Source organism: Rhinolophus sinicus, chromosome 14 (assembly GCF_057876585.1).
Source record: "Rhinolophus sinicus isolate RSI-liver-muscle chromosome 14, RSI-T2T, whole genome shotgun sequence".
NCBI classification, from domain to species: Eukaryota; Metazoa; Chordata; class Mammalia; order Chiroptera; family Rhinolophidae; genus Rhinolophus; species Rhinolophus sinicus.
In genome coordinates, this window is record NC_142514.1 from 92,050,132 (window position 1) to 92,065,215 (window position 15,084).

The 15,084-nt window shown below is 41.8% G+C and overlaps 1 protein-coding gene and 1 long non-coding RNA gene across 4 annotated transcripts in view; one reads left to right on the forward strand and one right to left on the reverse strand.

Moving 5' to 3' along the window:
- The window catches only part of SLC22A23 (solute carrier family 22 member 23), a 182,934-nt gene that overhangs the window by 47,487 nt on the left and 120,363 nt on the right, over positions 1–15,084 (forward strand). The gene's annotated exons all lie outside the window — the stretch shown is intronic.
- Positions 1,226–7,836, reverse strand: LOC141572161 (uncharacterized). The gene is made up of 3 exons (XR_012497348.2): positions 6,830–7,836; positions 4,334–4,418; positions 1,226–3,972 (listed from the first exon to the last, which is right to left on the reverse strand). It is a non-coding gene; the product is annotated as an uncharacterized LOC141572161 (long non-coding RNA).

Below are 15,084 nucleotides of genomic sequence, written 5' to 3' on the forward strand. Positions count from 1 at the left end.
AAATGAAACATCACCACAAATACCATTGTAATGAAAAATTCCAAGTATCAACCAGTGGTCCACTGTCTGAGCTAATACAATATCTGGCATAGTAAAATTAAAATAAAGCAAAAGGACATAAATGACTACTTGAAGTTCATTGAGATAATAGTTAAACAACATAAAGAAGGGAATATTGATTGAGAGATGGCAGAGGATCCAAGCTTGGCAAGGGAGAATCAAAAAGAGGAAATAAAGTTGTGATGGGCAGATGGGATTGGGGTAGCATAGGGTGTGTGCTTGGCTGGGGCAGCCCATGTCTCTGGCAATCCTGGATCAAGACAGAGGCTGGCAATGAGAAATTAAGAGACAGCGTCCCAGTCAATAGGGCAGATGACTTTTCATGTCCAGATTAGTGTGCTTTCTATTTCTAGCTTTTTATACACCAGTAGTGTATGTGCTCAGTTAACACTTAAGAATTTGTTTGCTTAAAGGAAATTGATAATCTAGGTCACAGGGTTGAAGTATTTCTTGACTCTAAAGAAAAGTTTAAAATTTGGGGTCATTGATTATTTGGAAGATACATTTTTAATGGTCCTGACTTTTTCTACCCCTTCAACCATAATGTTTTTATCTCACTTAATGCATCTGCTGGAAAGATCTGTACTTTCTCGAAAGAGAACTGGATATCATTCTTTTCTTAGTCTTGCAGGTGCTTGGCAGTGTAAGTAGGGAAAGTAATGATTTTTGCAGATTCTGACTCTCGTGTGGCTTGCCATGAGGGTGGACTCTGAGTTTTGAGAAATGCTGCTGACTTGAGAAAGTTTTCTGCTTTATGTACAAAGCCGCTTAAGGTTTTCTTTGTTCTTTGGAATTTTTCTAAGGTACATTTCAGTTAAATACTCTCTCCTTTACTTTTGTTTCCTTGAACTCACCAAAAGAAGACCTGGTTGTATAATTAGGACACAAACTAGAGACTATTGGCTTCTTCCCCAGGAATCTTTACACGGCAGCAGCATGTACGTTGGCAAGAGCGAGAGAGAACAGGGAAGCTGAGAGGGTTTGTGTGGCGCTGCAGTCGTGCTTCCTGCCTGCCTCTGAGGCCATCAGGAGACTCTGAAATAATTAAATACACTTGGGCTACATCAGTGGCTTAATTGTATCCCTTTACCTCTGGATGGAAAAAAAAAAAGGATGGAAAGTCTTAGCTGAGCAAGGGGCAGGGAACCACAGACGAAGAAAAGAAGCAATCGATCACACTTCCCTATTTATTTATGAAAATAAAGTCTTATCAAAAACTAAAGAATCAGTTTTCAAAATAGACAGACGTGATTTGTGGTGGTATGAATTCTTTTTCCAACTAGAATTTATAACATCATAGGCAGGGTAATAAATATTGTTTATGATGTGTCTTTCTTCAAAAGAGGCCAATGAGAGATTATTGCCTTTTAATTTGGTTTGATGTTTGATGTATTAAGTCCTGTGGGAGAGAAATATTTTTTAAATCTAAAACTTGTTTTAGTTTTTCTCCTCATTTGATCCTCCTCCCCACTATTAACAACCCACCCTCCACCCTAATTTGAAATAACATTACTTTTTTGCTGGCAGACACCATACCTTAGTTACTATGAGCAAATGAATGTCAATTTTTTTGTTCTTCATTTTTTTTTGTCTAGAAACACTGAATAATTATATTGAAAAATTCTCTCAAAGCTTCTTATTCTCATTATAATAACCCTCCTTACATCCAGACAGCCTAAATAATTGGATGAATTTTATATATAATCAAGGAGTGACCAGAAATTTCACGGGTGACTAAGTTACTGATTACTTTGCAAAATCAGAAGCCAAGTCTTAACTGGTAAATAGAGTCAGAAAAATCTTGAGTTTGCTCTGGGTGGGGTGATGTTCTCTTTCTCACATGGTTTTAGTCTCTCACTGATGTAGTTGAGTAATTTCTAATATGCTGTTGTAGGGTGAGTTTTTCTTCCTCACTATTGTGTATATTGCTATCATTTGATGTTTTTCTGAACTAATATTCCTTGGAACATATTTCGGTCTAGAGGGTTATTAAACATCAAAGCTGTGCTGCACATTTTTTAAAAATCGACTGAACCAAATTATTCCATGTGGTTACTGAACTGTGGGATGAATAACATGGAGATTGTTGAGCTGTGGGATTAGGAGAATGGAGATTGCTGCTGTCAAGTATAAGTGACTTCACCTGTATTGCGCTTCACTTCACTGGGGAGCAAATATTTGCATTGCATCTGGGTGAAGGGAAAGTTCATATGAATGCATACTTGGTCATCATAATGCATAGGTCTGTTTCTCTCCCTCCCCCACCTTCCCCCCCACCCATTCTCTGCCAATCTTCAGATACCTACCTGGGCCTTCCCAATGGTAGCAAGCAAGCCCTGGGAGCTATACCCTGTTCTTCTGGTGGGACCGGCTCTACGGGCTCTCCACCAAGGAAATGAGTCACAGTTTACCAAAAGCCTTTGACAAACAATTTTATATATATTTTAAAAGCTTCAGAAGAATTTCAGTTATATCCAGGTTCAGCCTGGCAGGGCTGAAAAATCAGAGCAGATTGATGTTTCTCCATCAGTCTTTTTCTTCACTGGAATCACATTGTTAACCCTGCAGACAGACACACTGTGAAAAGCAAAGGAGTAAATGTATAAGCAAAAAAGTACTGAAACGTTTGTCCTCTACCATCCGTCTTCTCTCTGTCACACTTCTGAGGAATCACAGCTCCTGGCGTAACGACGAAATGTTAAGTCACAGCAGAACTTCTGGTTATTAAGTTTTAATTCCTAGGATGGGGACAGTGTGGCAGCCAGTAAGGGCAGTGCTGCTCATTGGTCTGAGACTGGAGGGGTGAGTTGTCCAGCAGGGAACCAAAAGATGCCACTGAGAAATAATCTTTCCCAAAGTTGTGGCAGCTCTTCAAATAAAAATTATTAAACTTCTCCCACTTACACATTAGCCCAAACTTGGATTTATAGCAAGATTTTTCTCTGAAAAAAAAAAAAATGAAATCCCTGTATGTCTTGTAAGGGCTTGTAAGGATATTTAACCTTATCTGCATGTTAAAAATGGGAAAATGATGTCAGAGGAAAAGTGGCTGTGTTGCATTATTGAGACCCATGCACCCACTTTTCTTTTGTCCAAAAGTACGGGCAAGAAAACATGTATATACTGCCTAAATGTATGTAAGTAAGGCTGTAAATGCACAGTTCTTTGGGTGTTTTGAATTCAGTGAAGATAGTCCTATCTCAAAATCAGGGGAAAAACAGCAAATATTTATATATCTGGCATTTTAAAAATTAGAGTATTTGGATGTCTTTTCCACACAGAATAAGAGGTTATTAAAGCTGTGTGTATCCTTAAGGACTAGATTTCTCCCAGACTGGAATTTTAGTGGTGTGTGAGTACTTCATTTGAAACAAAGCTGTTCATCACACTAAAAGGGGAAGTGGAAAGATCTGGAAATAAGGATATCTGAGCCGTAGTGTGAGCTCCACAGTGGACCAACTCGATGTCTGAGGCAAACTGCTTTATCTCTAAGCTTCTATCTCCTGCTCTATAAAGTCAAGGCATGGATTTTCAAACTATGTACCGTGAATCCATGAGCGCCCTTCCTGGAACTGTTTATGGAGGAAAACGGATAGAAAACAAAAACAAATGGATTCTATATGACAATATTTAATAATGCTGTTAAAATAAAACAACAACAACAAAACCAAATGGAAAACCACTGGTTCCCTCCTACCTTCCAGTTTTAGAATTCAATGGCTTTTGAACTCTAAGCTCAACTAGTAAGCTTCCTTCAGTGTTGAGAATGTCATAGCTCCAGGAAGGAGGGGGTATGAAAGCAGGGGTGCTTGGCCCCCAAATTGTGTCCTTCTCATGTCCACACTAATAACTAGAGTTGCTGGGCTTCCACCCATGCCTCTGTGAGGCTACTGCGCCATCTACCACAGTGACCTGAGAAGAGATGAAATGACAGGGTAAGATTAATGGTTAAAAGCCCCGTTTTCCCCGTGGTTCCAGACCCTGCCCTCATGTCAGCACCTTCACCTTCCCTACCCCTCCTTGGTCACTCCCACCTCCTTTCTTCCCACACTTTTGCCTGGTAGACTCACAGGTCCTTTCCAGGAATCCTATTATACTCTACAGAATTTCCTTTTCTCGCCTGGAAAGACCGGATGAGACATAAAGCTAAAAGCTGTGCTGACTAGAAGAGGGGGTTGAGGAGAAGTAAGACAGCAATATTGGACTGACTTTATTTTGTTTTATTTTTCCATTCTTGAAACAAAATAAAAGAGAGGGGACATAAATCAGTCACCTTGAAACCAAGTAAGATCAGACTTCTTCAAAACATCCAAACACATCTGGTGGGAAGTAGAATCATTACTGGTTTGCCAAGATTTCTGTTAGCAAAAACACAAAGCAAACAAACAAACAAACAAACAAAAAACATAATCTTGGCTGAGGGAACAGAGAAAAATATAACTCAAGTGATGCAAAGCCATCATATAACTCAAATGATGTAGTTAGCCACTGTGTTACTCTGTGTCATTCCAGATAAAGTCTGCTTCAGACAGTTTAAGTTTTTTTTGTTTTTTGGTTTTTTTTTGGTTACTCTCATGGAAACACAAGACCTTACTTTCTCCTTTACTCATTTTCTTGGCAAACATTTGAGGGCTTACTAGGTGCCAGGGGAACAACAATTGGTTGACTTGAGTTACCAGTCATGTTACCAGGTCACTTTCAGATGCTGAGCACACAAAGGCAGACACTCCTTCCTGCCCTCTAGGACACTCAGTTTAGTGAGTAAAGATGCAGGGATAGGCCCTGGTTGGACTGTCGGAAAGTGACCCCTGAACCATGAGTTTTGTAGGGGGGTAGGTGTTTGCTATTTGCAGTGTGTGCTCAGAGGCCAAAGGAGCCTAGTGCATTCTGGGTACTATGGGTGATTAGGAGCCTGATGGAGCCTCGTGCATTCTGGGTTCTGTGGGTCATTAGCTGGTTGGAGCCCAGAGAATGAATCATGAATAGCAAAGCCTGGAAGGAGGCTGGGACAATGCACAACAGTTCTGACCTCCATAACCTCAGCACAGGGCCACACTACTGAAGGATCGCAAGCAAGGAAGACAAACCTTTACATGCATGTTTTGGGAAGATCACTCTGGCTACAGTAGTGGAGAGCAGACCAAGGGAGAAGGCCAAGCTAAAAGCTGGGGGGCTATTGCAGTGTCTAGATGAGGAAGGAAAAGGATCTGAACAAAGGCCGTGGCCACAAGAAAGGAGAGACTTTGAGGAGGTGGAATCCACAATCTAGATGATTGAAGAATGGAGAGAAGGGAGGGGGAGGACCAGGTGATTAGCTGGGGCACCTGGATAGTTTCCTTCCAGATGGTGGGGGCAAAGGATGAAGCCCAGGCATCTGATTCCAAGTCCTGCAGATTTTGGAGCTATTGGCCACTCCCTTCCTCTAACAGGTTTAGTGAGGACAGCTTCAGTTTCAGATATGATGAGTTGGTAGTCCTTAGGCGCACCACAGTCTGAGGAGATTGGTTTAGCAGGTGATTGGCTAGTCAGAAGTTCAGCATAGTGATCAGGCATCTGAAGCTGAAGCTGAACAATAATGAATGTCAACTACAAGTTTATATATATACTTACAGGAAGCGGAGTACAGCATTACGACTAGAGACAGTGGAAATGTAATGGCTCTGTGCAATGTCAGACGGATAGCGGATGGGGGTAGGGGGGTTGACACAGTGTGAGGGATATAAACGATAAACGTCTAAGTATTAAAAAGACATTTAAATGAAATGTTAATGTTTTTAGCATATTCAGAACAGTACCTGGCAGATGTCAACACTGTAAGTTTTTATTAAATATTAAATAAAATATCCACAATAAAAAAAAAAAAAAATAAAACCCTAAAAAAAAAAAAAAAAAAAAAAAAATTCAGCGTAAAGGTAGCAGTTAAAGGCTGTGGAATAGTTGAGGTCACCCAGAGACTGTGTAACCTGAGAAGTAAATGGGAGGAGGTAGGAGACCAGTTGAGGGAGATGGGAAGGAACAGCCTGAGTGGTGAGTGGAAAGTCAGAATAGTCTGATAACCAGGGAGCAAAGGAAGGTGCCGATGGGAGTGTCAAATGATGCAAGACAGGGACTGAGAAGTGTCCACTGGTTGTGGCAATTATTGCCCAGTAGGTCAGAGGTAACTGGGGCAAAAGCAATTTTAATTCAGTTTAGAGGTTAATGTAATCCAAATTAGTTCAAGCATATGTTTTAATTCATGTACTCCCCAGAAGAGTACTGTCTTGTTATTATGTCAAGTATTTTAGAAAGAAAATAACATTTTTATTGTGGTAAAATGTGTATAGAATTTACTATTTCAATGACTTTTAAGTGTGTAATTCAGTGGTTTAAGTACATTCACATTTTTTGCAAGAAAATAACTTTTCAACGATGATAAATGTTCATTATAATTGGGTAGAAAAAAATGAATTGGAAGACAAATCAGCAATGACTCTTTTCCTTCAAGTCACCTGAAACAGTACATTATCACGGCTCTAGAACTGGAAAGTCAGAATTGCAGATGAGTTAGAGACATAGTTGTGTTGTCCGCGTGATGTTATTTGCACACGTTGAAGGCAGTGTCTGAGGACTTGCCGTGCACCCCACCCCAAACACAGGAACGCGCGTGTGTGGCTGTGGCAGCAGCTGGAAAGACCCTGGGAAGGATCTGAATGGTGGATGTAAGCCAAGCCCCATCACTCGCCAGTGGTGGTCTTGGGCAAGGTAGTTAAGTCTAAGGCAGTTTTCTCACCTATGAGAGGTTGTGTAGAGGGTCGAGAGCGTGATCACCATCACTAAACCATGACGATCCAGAGACACGTTGGTGGGCGTGTGTGTCTGTGCACGTGCTCTGTCCCCTGTGCCGCGAAAGCAGGGATCCTGCGTTGAGATCAGCCCATTCCTCCTGCAGTGGGGCCTTCTCGCATGAGGGCTTCTTTGAGATCACCGCAAGCTTTGAAACGTAACTGAAGACGCGCTTTGGGCTGGGGCTGGCTACTAACTTAGGGTCACATAGGAGAATAACGGGTGGGAGGAAGTGGGGGTTAAGAATCTGCTTCATAATCGTTTCTCCAGTGGCCAGCTTAATAAGTTACCTCTCTGTAACATCCATTCAGAGCTCCATAAACTGCACTTTAAAAGTCCTAACCACTTCAAGGGTGGGAGAAGATAATTAACTAGTGGAAAAATTCTCCTGGACAAATCATGCATACGGACCTTGGCTTTTCTGTCAGACATGGATACCTGAGTATCCATCACTGCCAGAATACTGCATGAATTGCTGAGGAAAGACACTAAAGAAATGGAATACTGGTAGCCATTTTCAAGATTTATCTTACACATATTCAAAAAAACTCTGCCGTGCTCTTCCCTGTATTATCAATCCCTGCTCTATAAAAAGTGCCTGTGTACATTTCTCTATATTTTTAAATGTTAACTCATGAATCTTGCTCACTGTCCCTTCATCCAGCTGTTGGCCTGCTGTGGTCCGATTGTTGTCTCTGTGCTGCCATGAAGTTTAATTTGCCTTCCTTCTTGTCAGGATGATGGCAGCTCCTATTTGTGATGTGATTTGTGTGAAATGTATGCTCCCAGGACAGGTGTGAGTAGCTGTGTGAGGAGCAGTGTTACTTTGAAATAGCACCAGGTTTGCTTTCTGTTGTATTTCCAAATTATTCTTCTGGAGGAAAAGCTGTTCGGGAATCATCCTCCCATTGCTGGTCCAGGAACATGTAAGACCTAGCAGATATCTGGGCTGAAGCGAAGGGCAGTGCCTTGTTTGTTTTGCTTTCGCCTCTGAAGAGGTGTTCCTTCTGTGAACAAGCTCCCCAAACCCAGCATCTGGCCTTTAGGATCCATGTGCACCGAGGCTGAGCGGGGATGTCCTGTTCGGCTCTTTCTGGGTTGTGAGGACCCATGCAGCTCTTCTCCTTGGAGACCACCAAACTCCATGGCTGGCAGGCGGGCCCCTCCTGTGCATGTTTGCAGCTCCCGCTGGCCAAGACTCTGAATGAGGGGCCTGTATGATGATACTTGATGAAGTCAGACTCACAGGCCCTCTGGGCATCTTTAAATCTGTGGCCTCCATCCCGATAGAAACCCGACCAGGGAGTCTGAGGAGCCAGGGAGGGGTTCACTGGGCCGGGATGCTCTGCTCTCTGAGCGGCATTCCCAGGTGACTGAATAGCACAGCCCAGAGGCCCAGGTGTGTCATTCCCTCTGAGCCTCCTGAATGGAACACAGAAACCTGAAAATCCTGGGTCTCTGATTGAGGGCTGCTGTTTTCCCTTCATTTGCTGCTCTGTGGGGCCTTCGATGATTCCTGCAGAAAACGGTGCCTTGTGTCCAACCAGAATTGGTTCTGCCCACTCTCCTTTGAAAGCTGAAAGGTGCTGTGCCTTCCAACCTGTGCCTTTTGAAAGCATCTGTGCTTGGTATTTGCTTTGTGTCAGTTCTGGGAAAGGGCTCAAAACTCCCTCCAAACTATTGTCAGGGTGGGGGCAGGGGAAGAATTAAGGGCATTTAGTTCTAGCCTAGCTCCGCAGCCATATCAGTTTTACAGAAGAGAGAAGTTTTGCTAGTTCCAGGGTGACTTGGAATTTCTGATTCTTTCTTCTCTGATATCTATTTAATTTGTCAAACTGGCGTTGCTGTCTATATGTGTGGGGCTCTGGACTCAAACTACAGACGCTATGGGGGCTCCTGAGATGGAGGAGAATGTGGGGATAAATATAATTTATTTACATTGATAAATCTTATTGGCTGCTTTGTGTTGGAATGGGGGCATGTGACTGTCCTTACTACATGGGTGGTGCTTTGCTGGGAGGTCCCCTGGCCTTTCATCCCAGGTCATTTGCTCACTAAATAGTGCTTGAGGCTTGATTTTGTCTGGTGTCTCATTATATCACTCCGATGAGGGAGTGGGGGTAGACAGACAACAGATGGACTGGCGGATAGATAGATAGATAGATAGATAGATAGATAGATAGATAGATAGATAGATAGATAAAGATAGATAGGTCATCACACTTCTTTCCTCTTAGAAAGAACCAGAGACAGCCCTGATGTTCAGGGTTAGACAGAGAATAGTTGAGGTGAACCTTGTGTTGAGATCTCCCTTCTCATGCAGTCCAGTGAGTGCATGGCGTGGACGTGGCATGGTCTGTGCAGCTGAGGAGTATTTTGATGTTAAGGAGTAAAAAGGAGGGACTGAAGAAGTCATGACGATAGTTATTTGATAACAGTAACAGCTCTTTATTGAGCATTTTATAAGTTCAGGTACTGTGCTCGGTTATTCATTCATACACAAACATATTTTTGAACTTTCATAATTATATAAAATAGATCCTACTAAGAGACCCATTTTACAGATAAGGAAATTAAGACCCCCTAATCCCTGGACCTTGTCTACTTCACTAACAAAGGCTTTAATCAAGAGCTAATATTTATTGGACTTTTACAGTGTACCTTGATACTGTACTGAGTGCAATATAAATATTTCATTTGATCCATGGTATGGGCACTATTATTACCCCCATTTTACAAATGGAAACCTGAGGTGTAGGTGAGGTGACTTGGTCAAGGTCACATACCGAGAGAGAGGAGCCAGAACCAGAACCCAGGTCTGTGTGGCTCTACAGCCATGGTTTGTAACTGGTGTGTTGTTCCTAACATCCCTCTTTTTCTTTGACTTAAAATATGTTGTTATTATTATAGTATTTAAATATGTACAAATATCCCATAAGGAGTTTGCATTAGTTCTTATAACTTCTAAATAACTGTAAGACCAAAATGTTAACAATCCAATACCAACACCAATCCAATCCAAATTAATAGTCGTACCCTGATGTGATGGATGATGATGGTCTTTGCCTGAAATGGAATCGCCTGTTCCCTTCTTGGGTTAAGTAGCAGAAAGGCATAGCTTCATATTCAGTTTCATAGTTAACCTATTTTGTCATTTGGACTTGAAAAATTCCAGTGTACGTGATGCCTTGTTTCGCATAATTTTGCTGTCTGAAATGACATTAATAATTTTAAGGTTTGCCAGCATGGAATGAATACTCAGACTTCATTCCACTGTTGCTCATGAGCCCACCCCAATCGGTCACTTTTATGGGTACCTCTTGACTGCTCTGCTAACCTAACTGCTTCTCTTGGAGATAAAGCTAGATTTGTGGCATTATTAAAACATTAATTAAATAGGTATTCAATCCATTTATGACTGGAAATGAGCCTAGACACCTACATTACTGCCTGTTTCCTAGTACTCTTCTGCTAATGAAGTTGGCCTTCACAGAGATGACAACACAGCACGCGTGTCCTCAGCCTGACACCAGGCTTAGCCCCTGTACACATGTGGTGACTCAGTTCTCCGGCTACTTGATTCAAACCACTGTTCGACCTGCTTTGGGCAGCTTCTCCTGGTGACATTTGGCCTTTGTGTGAGTCTAGATGCCAACGGGCACTCAGAATCTTAGGTCCACACTGGGTTATGGCTGCTCATCCAGACGATCCAGGTTGCAATTATGTTAATACAGACTAAGATTTTCATTAACACGAGAACATAAAATGTGAACATTCTTATGGACTGCCAAGAACGCACCCACAGATGGCCACAGTCTCAGGGCCAATTCAGGAACCATGGTTGCAGAGTCTAGCCCCACCTGGCGACACTGTCCTCATTCCTGCCCCCTTCACTGTCTACTTCATCTCTGGGTTGATGACTGGGCTTAGGCCTGCTCCCTACTCTCCAGTCCCTTTCATGGGTCAGCTTCTATTCTGGCTTTCTGGCCTCGTTCTCTGACATCCTGAGGACTAGGCACCTTCTCAAGACTTACCTCTGCCCCTCTTACTGAGGAGTCCACCAGCCCAAAGTGACCTCTCCACAAGGAGCCACCACATGGTGGCTGTGCAAAGATGCAAGGGAGGAGGGGTTGGGAAGGGTTTCCCCAAGGGCTCAGGCCATGGAGCAACGTGCTCGCCAGAAAAAGTGTTTGGACTTTACTCTGTAGGCAATGGAGAGCCATCGCTGGCTTTTTGAGAGAGAAAGCACTGTTCTCTGTTTTGGGGAGATAACTCTGGGCGTCACACCCGTTTTTGTCCCATGGGCTGCCATGAAGCAGTAATAGCTTGTGCCATTTAACAAGTTTGAACTTATAATTTCCTCTTTGATGCAGAAGGCATCCCTGGATAAAGTTAAATGAAGACCTAATCATCCAAATTGACATTTCCCATAAATAAAATGTATCCAAATCATTCGTCTTAGCACTTTTGTCCCTGAAAAGATGGTCTTCTTTGCAGTCATCTTTTAGTTTCCTCTTGTTTCATGTGGGCTTCTCGAGTCCCATGCAATACAACCCATCAACCACTTATAGGATTATTGTCAGAACTTTCGTGAACTTTATGTGAGCTTAGAGTTGTCAGGGAGAATCAGGTTCCTGTAGGAGACACGAATCTTGTTCTTTCAAAGGGTTTAATTGAATTACAGAATGCACCACCCAGGGAGTCCCCGGCTGAAGTCCTGGAATATCACAGTGCCCAGAGCTCTTTTTTTTCCTTTGTAATCATTACCCCAACACACAGAGGTGTTCTCTGACCCGTTGGTGGTTGGATCTTATTTTCCATTTCCTTTGTTGGGTCACTGTAGGGTCTTATTTCATGTTCTCTTCAGGGGATAATTGCTCTTTTGCTGTTTTTCCCAGCTCTCCTTTTTGGCATTTTTCCTTTCTACCTTGTGACAGTAGAAGCAAATGTTTTCACAGTTGGCTTTTCTGTTCCATCATTGCTGTTTTGGCATCTGTGTGGAGTGCGGGGAGAGGAGAGAAGTACAGAGGGAGGGGCTCTGCTGCCTTCACTTGTTTCCATCCTCCTTTTTAAAGGAGTGATTAGGCAACTTAGAATGAAAGAACAATTGAAAATCTTAGGATAATTACCTTCTGCAAAGTTATGTAGACCTCTGATCTCTTCAAATTGAAAATTATTAGAAATTGTGGTATATATACACAATGGAATACTATTAGGCGGTAAGAAAAGATGATATAGGAACATTTGTGACAACATGAATGGATCTTGAGAGTATGATGCTAAGTGAAATAAGTCAGACAGAAAAAGCAGAGAACCATGTGATTTCACTGATATGTGGTATATAAACCAAAAACAGCAAAAGAACAAGACAAACAAATGAGAAACAAAAACTCATAGACTCAGACAATAGTTTAGTGGTTACCAGAGGGTAAGGGGGGTGGGGGGTGGGAGGTGAGGGTAAGGGGGATCAAATATATGGTGATGGAAGGAGAACTGACTCTGGGTGGTGAACACACAATGGAATTTATAGATGATGTAATACAGAATTGTATATCTGAAATCTATGTAATTTTACTAACAATTGTCACCCCAATAAATAAATTTTAAAAAAGAAAAATATTACAAAAGAAAGAAAAAAAAAGAAAATTATTGTGAACAGTTTATAAGCATGAACCTGGAGAATTTGGGCAAACGAGTAGGAACAATGGTTGTTACATGTCTAAATTATGAATGAAAATATGAAACCAAACGGGAAAACGCATGCTTTTATTTTTTCTCCCATCCTCTCATACACATATCCTCCGAGACAAGGCAAATCAATCATAATAAACTATTTCTAAAGAGGTTTAGATCAGAGCTTTCCACAAGAACTTGCTGCAATGATGGAAATGTTATGTCTGCACTGTTCAGTGCTCTAACAACTGGTCACAGTGGCTGTTGAACACTTGCAATGTGGCTGGTGTGACTGAGGGACTGAATCTGTAATTTTAGCTAATTTTAATTAATTAAATTTAAGTAACCACAAGTGGCTGGTAGCTACTATATCGGTCAGCTCTGCTGGAAATGTGGCATTAAATCATCTCCGTATGATCTATATAACCAACTCTGACATCCCTACCAAGTTCTAAACTCATATATCCAGCTGCCCAGTGGATATTCTATTTCAATGTCCAGTAGACCTTTCAAATTCAGTGTGGCTAAATAGAGCCCTCATTCCAGTCTTCCCAGTCTCAATAAATAGACCCACCATCCACACAATTGCTCGTGCCAATAAGGTTTGTCACCCTTTATTATTCTCTTTCCCCTTTGATTAGCAAGTCCTCTCGGCTCCTTCTCCAAATTATATTCTGAATCCCTCGAATTGAATCCCTCAATTTCTCTCCACCTTCACTGCAACCCCCTGCGGGAAAGCCACTTCGTTTCTTGCCTGGATATCAATAGCTTCCTGGCAGATCTTCCTGCTTCCCGCCCAAACCTCTGCAACTAATTCTTCACTTACAACCAGGGTGATATTTATACAAAATGAATCAGGCCTTATACTCCCCTACTTCAAATTCTCTGTATTAGTCAGCAATAGCTTCACTGTGAAAGACTGAAAACCAAAATGACAGGGATCTAAGCAAAGTACATGTTTATAGTCCAGGGCTGATATGGACAGTCTGATGACATGGGGACCCAGACACTTCCTGCCATCCTAATCCAGCCATCATGTTCATATTCCAGCCAATAGGGAGGTGGAAAAGAAGAGGCAGAAACACTTTTTTCCCCATTAAGGTCATTTCGCAGAAGTTGTAGGTCCCACTTCTTACATCTCATTAGCCAGAATTTAGTAACCTGCCTACATCCAATTGCAAGGGTGGCTGGGAAATATCGTCTCATTTTGTACAGTGATGAGCCAGAAAGAAGGAGAGAATGAGTACTGGGGGATGACCAGTGGGCTTTGCCATACCCTCCAACGGCCTTCATTGTGCAGTCCAGGCTCCTCACCATGGCCTAGGAGGTTGTACATGGTCTGGCCTCCACTGATCTAGCATCGTATTCCAACCAAATGGACCTTCTTTCAGTTCTCTACATGCTAAGCTCTTACTTGTTCCTTAGGTCATTTGTACTAACCTTTCCTTCTGCCCAAAATGCTCCATCCCTGACTTCTGCAGGCCTGGCCATGTCTTATCACTGTGATTCTGCTCATTTGACATCTGCAAAGCTTTCTCAGACCACCCATCTACTCATCATCCAAATAATTCTTTTAGAATCAACTGCCTTTTTTCAAGCATCTACCATTCCCTGAAAATATATGTATTTATTTGCATCTCTATTCATGCCTCCCACTTGCTCTAGAGTGAACTCCACGAAAGCAGGACCTTATCATTTTTTTCCTCCACTATGTCTTCAGTGTCTAGATTTGTACCTGGACAGAATGAGTATCTAAATATGAATTGGATAAATGAATGAATGAATTCATAGGACATGATGAAAATCTGTGCAGCACTATTACAGAATAGATGTATGTGTATGATTATAAAATATTAAAGCTGGATAGACTAGAGTTCTCTTACTCAGTTCCCACATATTAAAGATGAGGAAAAAGAACACCTGATGTTATCACATACGTGGTTGTGAATAGTAGAGATAATTTGCTGAGATTTCTCCTGAACTAGACATATTTGGAATGGATGCCAAAAATTTGGTTGAATTCAAAACTGATCGCTCAACCATATCACACAACTATTGACTAATGAATTGATAGCAGTCAGAATAAGATCTCAGTGACTTGGTGAGGACATTTGTGTGCAAATAATGTTTTAATGAGCACAAAATGGGGGATGGTCAATAATGAATGATAGCATAGGGTCCCCATCTTCTTTTCCTACCTTACCACTAGTAGTTGACTTCTCCCATGAGTATTTGCTTTTCTCTTCGTTGTAGTTCCATGAGAAGTGGACAGAGAGGATCTTCTATCCTCTGTATATAGTACAGTGCCTCCCACAGTAGAGAGTCAATAAGAAATTTTGAGGAATGAGTAATCATCACTAAAAGATGAGGAAAAATCTTGTCAAGGGGTTTTGGGTGAGTTAAGAAACTTTTCATCATTGTAAAGAGTCAGGGTATCATTTCTCTACATTCCATCTATGCAGTTCACCAAATTCATTTATAGTAAAGAACCAACATCAACAGTAAACATTCTGGTTCACTCATATTGGT